General features: G+C 53.5%; 1 protein-coding gene across 1 annotated transcript in view; it reads right to left on the bottom strand.

Moving 5' to 3' along the window:
• The window catches only part of Lrrn2 (leucine rich repeat neuronal 2), a 57019-nt gene extending 45921 nt beyond the window's left edge, over positions 1-11098 (bottom strand). Inside the window, exon 1 of the mRNA XM_090341357.1 lies at positions 10941-11098. The gene's annotated coding sequence lies outside the window, so the exon portion shown is untranslated. The remainder of the gene's footprint in view (positions 1-10940) is intronic.
• Positions 11099-13210: the final 2112 nt, after the last annotated feature.

Below are 13210 nucleotides of genomic sequence, written 5' to 3'. Positions count from 1 at the left end.
AAGTCTCATGGACTTTTCTGGCCAGGTTGGCTTCAAACCATGATCCTCAGATCTCAGCCTCCTGAGTAGCTAGGATTACAGGCATGAGCCATCAACACCTGGAAAAGACTATGTTTTAAATACTGTTTATCAGAGCTTACTATGGGCCAAGCATTTTACAGGAATCCGTGGGTTTTCATTTTCACAGCACTGTGAGCCTGCTTGCTATGTGAATCCCATTTTAGAGATCGGCAAACGGAGGCCCAGTGAAGTAAAAGACATGACCCAAGTTGGAGATGTGCTAATCAATGGCCCAAGGATTCTAAACATGAAGGATCCAACTTGAAAGACCATGCTGTTTTCAGCCCAGAGCTGCCTCCCACAATTGCACAACAGGGTGACATGACAAGTGATGGGAGCAAAGAGGGAGGCAGAGTTGTGTGTGCAGAAGCCTGTAGAAGCAGAAGTCAGAGGCTCCCCAGTGCCTGCCCTGGGAAGTGGTTCTGAGGTTGGGGAAGCTTTGCCAGAGGAAAGTGGAGAAGGGTCAGGTCCCTGCCCTTCTCCTCTTTGATGGCACAGCTGGTTCTCCCCCTCCCCTTCCCTCCCTGCACCTACATAATCTGCCATTTCCCTCAGTGCTGCCCTGCTTAGTTCCAAGTGTTTGAGAGGCCTAGAAACTGCAAAGTCCTGAGGACACGCTGTCTTCACTCCTCTCCCCAGGAGGCGGAGCAGCAGGATCTTGGGCCTAGAATGGCCTCCTTGTTCTCAGAGTCAGGGGAGCAGGCAGGAGAGTGACAGAAGACATGAGTGCCTGACCTGCCACAGACAACACGGCTGTCAGCTCTGCCCAAGTCTGCCTGACAGGTGAACAGCTGCGCACTACATCTGTCTGTTCATCTGCCTCCCTTGCAGGGGCCTGCAGAAAGCTGAGGTTCCTTAGAGGGGAGGCTGCAGACCCAAGGCAGTATTCTCCATTGGGATATTAACCAGCCAGGACTAGGAAGGGTGGGACAGAAAGTAGATGTGTCTCCATCCGGTGCAGAGACCTTCCCATGCCCCATCCCCGTCCTGCCTCCTCCCCCTTCTCCCAGCTCCCTGGGCTCTGCCTGCCAAGTTCTGCAAATTGCCACACATGCCAATAAGTCATTAGAAACCAGAAGGGCAAATGTGGGGTTGCCATGGAGACTGACACCAGGCACTGGCAGCCCTGGGGGCCGGCTGGTGGCTCAGGTGTGCTGTGGGGACTGTTGGGAAGGCCAAAAATGGCTGGTAGAGGAGAGAGAACGGGGCTACGAGGGTGCTGATTCCATGCAGGAAGTGGGCTCTGCTACCAACTCTCCTTCCCCCCTGCATCCCAAAGCCCCTACTCCTACCTACTTGCAGCTTTCTGGGGTGATGGAAGCCAGGCAGGCCCAGAAAAGGTATTTGCTTAAGTGGCAGCAGAGCACCAGCCCAGCTCAAGGAAGTCTGCCCTTAGCCCCTCACAGGCCATCAGCCAGGCTATTTGGGGTAGCGGAGGAGAGCCGAGCAATACTGTCCCAAACTGGAAGTCGCTCATTTCAGACATTTCAAACTGGGTTCCTCAGAGTCACTGTTCAGTGACCCTGGAGGACTGGGGCCAGGTTGGTCAAGAGGAGGCCAAGTGTAGTTCTAATCTACCTGCTCTGTTTTTGCTTTATATTTAGTTACCTGTGGCCACTATGACAAACTTAGTAGCCTAAAACAACATTCTTCTCTCATCTCCTTTGCTGTCCCTTGGGTATCTCATATTGTTACAGTATCTCACTTTGTTATCTGATATATTGAATTTATTTGTATTTGGTTATTTGAAATTTGATAGGGAAGGGGGGAAAACCAAGACGGGGGTGGGGGGGTGGGGTGGGGGGAGGGTAATGGGTACCAAGACATGTGAAAGGGTATCAATGTATGTGAATTAATGCACCTTCTATCTGGCAAATATCATGTAACCCTTTTATTAATTACAATAAAAAATATAAAAAAAACATTCTTAGAAGTCTGAAGTTAGAAGACTGAAAGGGGTCTCACTGACTTTAAAAACAATGAGTCAGCAGGCTGCATTCCTTTATGGAGGCTGCAGGGGGCAACTTCCAGAGGTGGCCTGCATTCTGTGGTCTGTGGCCCCATCCTACAAAGCTCACAATGGCTGGTCAAGTCTTCCCTCCCATGGTATTGCTCTATAGTACTAACACCTCCCTAACCACCCCAGGGCTTACTTTACTTCCACCAGAATATCTTTATTTGAAGCTCATTGGCCACCTTCATTCCATCTATGACCTTAATTTCCTCACGTTTCAAGGATTGGTACATGGACCCAGGAGGGCCCCTATGCTGCCTATGATGTATGCACATTTTGCTTTGAAGGAGAAAAGTGTCCATTTCTGTACACATTTGAGAGACACATGACTAGGGACTTTCAGTCCTGAAGCCACATGACCTGGGCTCCTCCTGCATTTGTCCCTGGGAAAGGCGGAGGGATTTTGGGGTCTGCATCTACTTCACATGTTGGCAGGTTTAGGCTGTGAGGGTCTACAAATCTACCAGAAAGGGGATCTCCAGGGAGAAATGAAGTCTGTTTGGGGAAACCTGTCTTAGCTCCCTTCCCTCCATTCAATATGCTCCCTAATGTTCAAATTACCAACAATCATCTGTTCTTGTTTCTACTTCCAAGTAAGGTCAGATGGAGCACTGTGTGTGTGTGTGTGTGTGTGTGTGTGTGTGTGTGTGTGTGTATCCTTGCACACTTTACAGAGACATATCACTTTAACAGTCATGAAGTTGAGATACCATCCTTTCTGCCTCTGACCTTGACCACTAATCCAGAGGAGTTTCCGGTTGTTACAGTTGCTACCAAGGACAGCACCCAGGTTTAGAAAGCACACTTGGAGAACCTTCCTCCTCTAGCCCTCATGGGCCTACAAGGGCCATGTGCAGGAGACACAGCCTCATTCTTCTAGGGGAGATGGTGGCCTCACCCCCTCCTCCCATCCAGCCTAACCTCTGTCCTCACCTCGGCAAATATCCTCTGCCAAGGGTCTGGAACCCGGTGGGCCAACTCAAGAGTACTATTCTGAGCAAGGTGCCCTGGGAATTCATCAGAGCCCCAGTGGCTTATGATTTTATGCAAATGGCTTGCCCTCTCAGCCCTAACTTTTTTCCCTTTGGTGTAAACCAGCAGCTCATTGCCATTCCTACTTCTGGCATATGTCCCAAAGGATCCTGGAAAAGAAGTGACAGCAGGGGAAAGCTATTCTCTGGAGGATCGGCTCTGGAAAAGAGGAACTCACATTTACTAAGCTTCTACTTTGTAGCAGGTGCCTGATGACAGAGTAGCTAGTTTCACGTGGTGGTTGAGAACCAGGGATCTGGAGTCTAAAGGATTTGGTGCAGAATTCCTATTCTATCACTTGCTGCTTGTGTGTGTCCCCTAGAAAGTTACTCCATGTGACTGGGAGTGGGGATGGGAGAGAGGATATGCTTCAGACTGTGTGGATTAAATGAGATAGATACAGTAAAGCCTTTGGGTGGCTCATAAGCACTCGCAAATGTTAGCTCTTGCTCTGAACAAGCCTATGAAGTGGGTGTTATGAACCCAGATTTAGACATGAGCAAACTGAGGATCAGAGAGGTTCAAATGCCTGTGTTAGAGATCATGACTTCCACCCAGCTCGAGGTGCTCCTGGATTGTGAACCACAAGGTCAGCAGCACCAGCCCTGCAGCTTGGTGCCGCAGGTCCTTGGGTGGAGTGAACGTGGCTGCAGGGCACAGAGCTGTTGAATGCGTAGTGACAGCTTTGCCCACACGACCTGAGTGTGTATATGTGTTGGGGGGGGTCATCTTCACCCTGGGTAGGTAAGAGAACTCCAGTGGGCGTCCTTCCTCCCCCCCCCCCCCCACCAAGAGCAGATGTGAGCTGGCTCCCTTTGGAGGGATTTTACTTCTAGTTCACTATAGATGAAGCTTAACAGGGACGTGATAGGTGGGGCTTACCAGACAGCTGCCTTGCAGCGGGAGGAAGCAAGGAGAGAAGGCGGCTGCCAGCTGGGAAGACAAAATAGAGCCCAGATAGACTCCAGAGAAATGGGCTCCCTGGCATCAACAGGCCAAGGGCACCCATTTGAAGGCTGCAAGCAAAATCACAAGTGGGGGGCTGTGCAGACCAGTAGAGAGCTGGCTTGGGAGCTGCCTCAAGTGAGGAGGTCCGAGAACACAGGTCTGGCCCTGGGGATGAGAAGGCAAAGCCATTGGAAGATGGAAGTAAAGAGCCATTATTTAGCTGGGTGCTGGTGGCTCACACCTGTAATCCTAGCTAGTCAGGAGGCTGTGATCTAAGGATCATGGTTTGAAGTCGGCTTGGGCAGGAGAGTCTGTGAGACTTCTATCACCAATAGACTATATCCCTTGAGCCACAATGCCATTTCTGCCATTTCTGAATAGAGTGCTTGCCTTGAGTGAAAGAATCGCAGAGATAGTGCTCAGGCCTGGAGTTCAAGCCCCAGGACCCACAATGAAAAGCCATATTTTGCCTCTGAAGATAAAAGTCCAAGCTCTTTAAGGGCTCCTTAACACCCCCACGGGATTAAGGTAGGTGTGAGAAAGCCCCCACTAGGGAAAGCTGTGATTATGGCTGTCCCCTCCAGTCTGACCACCACCTCCCCCTCCCACCCCACAAGCCACAGGCTCTCCCTTGCCTGCATTCTCCCCCTGCGGAGCCAAACCTCACTTGGTTTGCTAGGCCCCAACCAGCCGTGGCTCCGGAGGAAGCATTCCCTATATACTCCCACACAGAGCTCACAGCTCTGATAACATTTATAGTCTAAATCACACAGTTTAGCACTCGGCTTTAAATACTGTCTGGTATTATTCCCTCATTATTTCTCCTGAGTACGAGTTCTGCCTCCCAACTCCTCTGTAGGTTTCCTTACCAACAGAGGCTGGGTCTTTGTGTTTTCCTCCCAAACCTCATGGAACACACTCTACAAACGGATGGTACCCAGTGGTTGATTTTTGTGACCTCTGGTCAGAACTTTCCAACTAGCTGCTTAGCTCTGTGCTGGAATGTGTGGCTCACTCAAACCTTGGGGTTATAAAAATCTGGATCCTCTGCAACTTCTCTCCAGCTCACTCGCAGGAAACCAGGCTCCTCTCTTGGCTCTAGAGTTCTGCAGTCTGACCTACATCCCGGCCTCATCCGGGCCTCTATTCCTGTTCCTGAGAGTCTAGCATCTGTCAGGCTCCTCAGGCCCCCAGGTGGGGCCCCTGCACCAACCAGCTTTCTTGCCTCCCCAGCTGCCCCTGTCCCCCTTCAAGCTGTCACCTTCTTAGCAGGCCTCTGTAGCCACCATTACAAAACCTACAGGCAGGACAGGAGGCTGTATTTTCCTCTGGAACATTTACCATTCTCCAGTATGCCATTTGCTTTATAAACGTGTTTTGTGTTATCCTCAATTTAAAAAAAAATCCCTCCTTATGGCTATGTCCTGCTGTCTGTACCACCAGACACTAAAGCTTAATGAATGGTCACTAATGAAGAGACTCCAGTCCCACCCTGCATGTGATGGCAGAGGCAGGGCGATGGGCAGAGATGGCTGCTGGTGCTCTCAGACTAGTTGTTCACCCTACCACCCCAAACTTCTCTAGGCCACACAATGAATGTGAAGAGACTTCCACTGGGACCCCAGTTCAGAAGTAGAAGCCAGGTATGGGTCGGTGCTCTGCTCCCCCGTCTCCTCTCCTCCCCATCCCCTGTGCAGCTGTTACACTTTCAGCTGTTCCTCTGCGGTCCTCTGCCTTTGGCCCTAGCGAGGCTTGGAAGGCAGATACTCTGGTCCACAGCGTTGTTGAGAATACCTCAAGGAAGAATTGGGCCTTTCTGCTTTTTTCTCTCCACCTCTTTTTTACTTCCTCTGGGAAGGATAAGATAAGACAGACCCAGTTTTCCAAAGTGTTGGAGGAAGGCTGACTTCTTCACACTCCACTTTCCTTTTTTCCATGTGTGCCCCCTGCCCTCATCTCATCAGGAGCCTTGTATTGGCAGTGAGGACCCCAGCCTGGCCTGACCCTAGGGTCTGTGTCCCCAGTCTCTTGTCTTGCGGTCTGTGCAGGGACACTAACTCTTAGGGTTCAGCTTCTCTGATGTATGGAGGCACTGAGCTCAGACAGAAGGAAACAATACTGGATTTTAAGCACCCAGACCTGCAGGCAGAAGAGACAGAAAGAGCCTCTTTGAAGACCCTCCCCCCGAAGGGGACAAGTGGCCATTGACTATGGCAGGCTAATGTGGAAAAGTTCTTCTTGTAAGAGTTAGAACTATGGGCAAGTTGACCCCAAAGAGTACAGGCCGCACGCTGGAGTCAGCCAGGCTAAATCTGGCCAGGCCGATTCAGATTCAGCTATTTGGAAGGTGAAATCAAGAGCTAAGCCTGGGCAAAGTCTGCAAGGTCTTACCTTAAAAACAAGCAAGGAAAGTGGTGTGGGCCTGTGGTCCTAGCCACTAAGGAGGCACAGGGAGGACTGAGGTCACGGGCCTGCACCACACAAAATCTTGAGCGAAAAAGAGTTCTTCAGTTTCTTTTCCATGTGGAAGCCTGAGTTAGGGTTCTTTGTGTTTACATTAGGGATAATGGGGCAAGGAGGGCCTAGAAGGATAAAATAGGTAAGACACTGGCCTAGTGGTTGCTAGATCGTGTCCAGCATTTATTGAGCACATACTATCATTTGTGTCACTGCAAGTTGAAAGGTGCAGCTGAGAAACTGCATTTGCCCCAGGAACTCTCTACCTGCTCTCTACATTGGAACTCGATTCAAGCCCATCAAATGCCGAGCAGCAGGGAAGGTGTGGGAGGAAGAAACACACAGAGACAAACTGAATTGCAACGCAAACCTGGTTAAATTCACCTTCCTTAAAGGCCTCCCTTAGGCCAAAGCATCCCCCGGGTCCTCAAGAAGGGCCAGAAGCCAGAGGATGAGGCTATGGCAGCTCTGGGCTTTGAGCAGAGGCTGGGTGGTGATGACTTAGAATGAGTAGGAGGCCAAGGCCGAGGAAACCCAGCTCAACAGGGCTGCTCCAGGCATCTTTCCCAGAGCCTGGCTGTTCTAGATCAAAAGGCAGGGGCTGTGTTGGCAGGCTGGTCAGCCTGTTCCCAGTTCTGGATGCTGGACTTGTAGTGGGGACAGAGATGGAAGGGACCAGTCTCGGCAGCACATGCCTGCCAGTATCCCCTTTTCCTGCATGCTTTCTGGGCTCCAGATACCCTCAGCACCCACATACCCAGACCCAACAGCTCTGCCTGACTCTCTCCTTTTCAAGCCTTGGTCCAAATGCCACATGCTTTGGCTAGTCTTTCCTAGTCTGCAGACAGGCAGCCTCCACTGCTCAGCCCTGAATTACAGCCTTCACTTCACTTCTGTCTCTAGGCCTGGCTTCCTGACTAATAAAAGGCACAGCGGTAATATTACTTGCATAGCACTTGTTATATGCCAGCCATGTAATACCTTCTTGAATTCTAATAACTCTATAAAGTATTATCACATTACTGGTAGGGAAATTGAGGCCCAGTGACTCCCAGCTACACGTAGGGAAGCCTTGCCTGAACCCCTGCTGGGTATTCTGGTATCTGTACTACTGTGAACCTCTGACTGGTCTCAATCATAGCCCCCAGCATCAAGGCCTAGCATACATTAGGTGCTAGGGAGGGATGGGCTGATTGAAGTGACCAAGTTAACCGACTCAGGCTTTTGCTTCTTCAACCTCTGCGGTGCAGGCAGAGTCACTAGGCCTCTGAGGAAGTACAAGGTCAGGTTACCTTTCTAATACGGTTTCTCTTAGCAGGCCTTATCACATCACGCTGCAGTGGGTCCTGTCAGATGCTGCCACTTTTTTCTCTTCTGCTTTTTTGTCTTCCTCCCTTCTGAGCTTTGGTCATTGTGCCCACTTTCTGTCCCATTCTAGCCTCCAGTCATGGACCTTGGCCTTCCTTGAGGGCTCAAAAGCTTCCCAATCCTATCCTTTGCCTTGCAGGAAGCACACTCCCACCCTGAGTGAAAGCAGTCCTGTCTCACTATTCTACCTGGATGCAGGTGGGAGCTGGGGAATGGTGGCTGTGGGCTTCAGCTTGTCACAAATCTCTAGATCAGAAAGACTGCCTGTCACCCTTGCCGCTCTCCCAAGTCCAACTTCTCTGGGAAGGCTTCCCTGATGAGAAGGTTCATCCATGTAACCCTTAGGAAAAGGCTCATAGAATCAGGATTCTAAGTAAGGGGGAGAGCATGTGAGCTTCAGCAGAACTGTGGAACTTGCCAAATTTCACACAGTTTATACAATGGCTAAGTGAACTGTAGACTATCAGGGATTTCAAATGGTCCGTCTTTTCTGGGCCTTGATTTCCTCAGCAAGAAAACAGGAAATGATGATGCAGATTTTAAGAGCCAGTCAGGAGGACTAAAAAGAATAGTTTTCTGTAAAGCTCCTTAAGCAGCCTGGTGGCATGAGAGGGGCTCAATAAGCAATACAAGTTCAGTTCCACCTGACACATGGATATGCATTATTATATTCTCCTAAAATAGTATGAGGTACATAGTAGGTCGTCAATAAATGGTTGTTGATTTTTCTTGTGCTGGTACTGGGGCCTGAACTCAGGACCTGGGTGTTGTCCCTTCACATTTTTTGTTCAAGGTTGATGCTCACTGCTTGAGCCTCACCTCTATATCCAGCTTTTTGCTGGTTAACTGGAGATAAGAGTTTCATAGACTGCCCTGCTTGGGATGGCTTTGGACTGCAATCTTCAGATCTCAGCCCCCTGAGTAGTTAGGATTACAGGCATGAGCTACTAGCACCTGGCAAAATGAATATTTCTTAAAAAGCAATGGGCTTTAATTTCCCCTTCAAATAAAAGGGAGGTAGGGAGTAGGAGGGACAAAGGAGTGAATGGCAGGATGCAGGGGACACTGTGTGCCTGGCTGCTGCATTTTCCTGGCCCCACAGGCCTCAGATCCTCTGCAAAGCCTGTGCAAATGCTCCCACAGTGACATACACACACATATATGTACACGGCTTGTGGCGTATGAGAGGGGCAATGGTGGAAGCTGAGTTTTGGAGGGAGTGGAGGCAGACAGGGAGGGTAAGAGACAGAGCAGTATGAAGGCAAAGGGAGGTGAGCTGCACTTGAGGAGTGAAGGGGGAAGAGACGAGGTTGGGGAGAGGAAGCCTGCCTTCCTAGGTTAGCTGGGATGCATGAAAAACTCAGTTGGCTGTGTCAGAGGAATGCATGGATTTAAGGGCGCTCCTTGGTCCAGACCCTGGGTAGAGCTCGGTCCCCTAAGCATCATGAGGCCTTGAGTTCCATCCTTCCAAAATAACAAGGTCCCATTCCAGGTCCAGGGAATCCTTAGGCAGGAAGGAGGGGGACTGAGCCTGGGAGAGGCAGGCCCTGACTTCTGTCCCCATCCTTTCCCATAACAGTACCTGTACCTGCCCAGGAAAGTGGGTCAAACCTCCAAACCACCTTTTATGGTAGCAAGAAGTCCTCTGGGTGAGGGGTTCCTCAGTGCCCATCACCCAGCCCTTCCTCCACCACACCCAGTGCTCCTGTGGAGGGACTTCTGAAGATGAGACAAGACAGGAAACACTAGCTTCTCCTCCCAAAAGAACACTGGGCCAGAGCCAGGCTAGGGCTGGCAGGGCAAAGGGGCAGGGAGCTTGCCATGGTCCTGGATGAATAGAGACCTAGCTTGCTCTGTCTCTGTGTCTCTGTCTCTCTCCCCCTCTCCCCGCCTTTTCCTCTCTCCTCCCTCTCCCCCTGGTTCTGTGGAAGATGGTGACCAGGCTGGCAAGGAGCCACCACTCATGTCCTGACCTGGGGACGCCATTCTTCCACTTCCTGGGGTCTTCAAGCAAAGGGTTTGCCAGTTCATCTCTAGCAACAGAGCCAGTGCCCAGCCCACCCCCTCCAACCCTGCCAGCCGCCCAATTAGAAGCTGCGTTGGCTTCAACAGATGGGAGCTGCGGCAGCCTGAGAACAGAGCACAAAGCCCAGCTGACATTTTCTTTCCTGCTTGTGTGGTGGGGGAGGAAGGCCAGGCACAGAGGGGAGCACAGCAGCACCCCTAGATCCACCCCCAGGATCCCGCCTGCTCCATCATCTCTTCAGTGGTTCGGCTTGGCCCCAAATGCAGCCGGGTCCTGCAGCCAGGTGGCTTGCTCCTGGCTCTTGGCTGGCTAGGCAGCCTGTGCCTGCGCCACCCTGCCATGCCAGCAGGACAGACGGCCCACCTGTGGCTGGCCAGCCCGGCTTGTCTCCTGGCTGCTGTGGTGGGCTCAGATCCACCCTTGAGTGTGGGCTGCTGCCCGCCTCCACGCTGCCCCCGGGCCGATCCCCTCCTCCCCGCCGCCCCCCATGTCCTGTCCCGGGCTGCGCTCAGACCCCGTACACGCGTCTGGAAGGACCCAGGCTCCCAGTGCTCAAGATGTGAGGCAGACTCAAGGCCACCTTGTCCCTTGGCTCCTGGGAAGAAGTCCCGGGGGCCCGGGCGCTCGTCCACCCTGACTCACCGGTCACGCCCTCGCTGCCCCCTCGGCCACCTCTCCAGGGCCCCTCTCTCCCCAGGAACAGTTTGAGAGTGGCTTGGGCCTTTCTGGGTTGATCAAAGGCCAGAGCCCCCCCTCCCTCGACACACACCCTGCCCCTGCCGCCTGGGTCCAGGCGCCCTCCCCCCACCTCGGTGCATCCTCCAGCTCGCCCCCCCTCTCCCCTGCAGCCATCCCGCCCAGCCACGGCCCACCCCTCCTCCACGCAGCTCTCACCCGGTCAGGCCGAGTGGGGGCGGCCGGGGCAGGAGGCTGGGCGCCCGAAGGCGCCGGTGCCTGCCGCGTCCCCCCGCAGCCGCCCCGGCGGCCTCGGTGTCTCCCCAGTGCCCGGCCGCGGCGGGGGCTCCGCGCACTCACCGCGGGGGCGCCGCGCCGTCCACCGCCGCGTGCAGTAGCGCTGCGCTCCCCTTCCGGCCCGGGGCGGGCTGGGGGCGCCTTCTCCACCGCGGACTTTCCCCGGAGCGGCGCGGCGGCGGGCCGAGCCGACTCGGCGACGACGGCGGAGCGCAGACGTCCCCACCCCCTCCCCGCAGCAAGGCTGGGGCTGGCGGGCGAGGGCCGGGCGCTCCCGAGCGCGCCGCGCGTCTGCGAAGCCCCGCGCACCGAGGGGCCCCGCGCCCCCGCTCCCCCGCCGCGCCCCCAGCCTCCCCTGCCCACTCCGGCCACGGCCGCCGCCGCCGCGCCGCGCCGCCGCCGCCTCCCAGGCTGCGTGCCGCGCCACCCCCTCCAGTCCCGCTGCCATGTTAACTCCTGCGTGGCCGGAGCGCCCCCCACCCCGCCCCCGGCCGATCAGGCGCACATTCCAGCTGGGTGGGGCCGATCCGGAGCCCACGCCCTCCTCGTGCAGGGGACCCCAGCGAGGCTGGGCCAGGAGGGAGCCGAGAGGGGCACAGCCTTAGCGGGGTCTTCCCCATCCTCCTGCGAAGGCCAGGAGGGCAGCAGACCTTAAAGGACCGGTGCAGCTCATGGTACGGCACCCATCCAAGACCCTGTGTTTTATGTGTTTTTCTTTTGTGTGGTGCTGCCAGCCCTCCCAAACCAAACAGGGGGCTAGAGAGTACAGTGGTGGGTTCGAATCTGTCCATGGCCACAAGTACTTGTCACCCTAAAGAATGGCATTGGAAGCTGGCCAGTGGTAGCTCATGCCTGTAATCCTGACCCTAGTTCAAAGCCAGCCTGGGCAGGAATGTCCACAAGACTGCTGGTTAACTGGAGAAACCAAAGAGCCAAAAGCAGAGCTGTGGCTTGAGTATCCTTCCAGGGCTAACCTTGAGCAAAAAAAGCTCAGGAACAGCTCCCATGCCCTGAGTTCAAGTCCCAGGACCAACACACACACCCTTAGGGGGCCACTCCAGACTCCATTGTCTCTCACCCCAATTCTTGTGTCTTTCCAGCATTGCCTCCAGAACTGTATAGCGAGAGCTGTTCTGGAACATCCTGTCCTGGGGCTCAAAGGTCAGCCTGGCATAGATGGCTCATAACTGGATATTCCTAGCTACTTCAGGAGGCTGAGGTCTGAAGGTTGGTTTGAAGCTAGCTGAGGCAGAATAGCCCACAAGACTCCAGTTAACAAGCAAGACTGGAAGCAGGAACTCATGATTCACCAGTAGTGCTCTCGGTGCATGAGTTCAAGCCCCAGTACTGGTACATACTCAGTGGGCTAGAGGCTTGGCTGTGGGGTTCTCCATCTTGTGGACACCACATACACCCTGAAGCTGGAAAGGTTAGCAGGAGCCCATCCCTATAGAAAGTAGGTGCTCGCCTACTGCCTGGTAACTTAGAAAGTTTGGATCTTGGCCACTAGCAGGGACTTAGGGGAGTGTACCTCTTGCTGGGGCTAAGGCCTCAGCCTCTGAAGGGCCTTCAAGACTGGACCACTCTGGGAAGATGCTAGAGCTCAGCTCCAAGGCAGGCCACACTCCCACTGAAAGACTTGACCAGAGCCTGAAGAACCAGCAAACGGAATTGAGAGAGCCCAAGGTGTGGGGGTTTCTCAAGCCTGCTGAGCTTTATTCATCCAGGGCTTGAGTCATCCTGGCCAGCTACAGACAGACTAGAATTCTGGCCCTGTTTTTTTCCAAGCGTTCAACCCGCAGCGACTGGCATGCCAGAGGCCTTGGTTCAGTGGGGTTGAAGGGCTGCGTGATCCGTGTGCACAGAGTGTACTTCACCTGTTAAGGAAGGGGGAGGGGGGCACGTCCCCACCATCTGCCCTAGTTGGAGGGGCATAATGGCTTCATGGACACGAGAGAGACAAATTGGAAGTACCGAAAACAAATTTTTAACATTTCAAGGCATTGGATGTGCCATAGAAATACAGAAAGAAAATGTCATTATGGGCTTGGGTTATTCATGGAAAGTTTTATAGAGGAGCTAAGCCTCCAGCTGAGCCCAGCTAGGGGGCTAGAATGTGAGCTGGCAGAGAAAATAGGGACCCGCAAGGCAGGAAAGTGGAGACAAGCCGAGTAGAATGGGTTGTCTGGCAGGTGGTGGGCAAGGGAGAAAATTCACAGAAGTGCTATTAGATGCCAGACCTCTTTACATCTCTCGCATCTCATCTTTTGACTATTATCCCCATTTAACAGAGTGGAGAATGAAGGCCCAGAGAGTGCAGGCAGGGTCTGAGC

The sequence above is a fragment of the Megascapheus bottae genome, chromosome 10, assembly GCF_031878675.1.
Source record: "Megascapheus bottae isolate mThoBot1 chromosome 10, mThoBot2.hap1, whole genome shotgun sequence".
Taxonomy (NCBI): Eukaryota; Metazoa; Chordata; class Mammalia; order Rodentia; family Geomyidae; genus Megascapheus; species Megascapheus bottae.
Note: the sequence above shows the minus strand (reverse complement) of the source record. Positions and strands in the feature narration are given on the sequence as shown.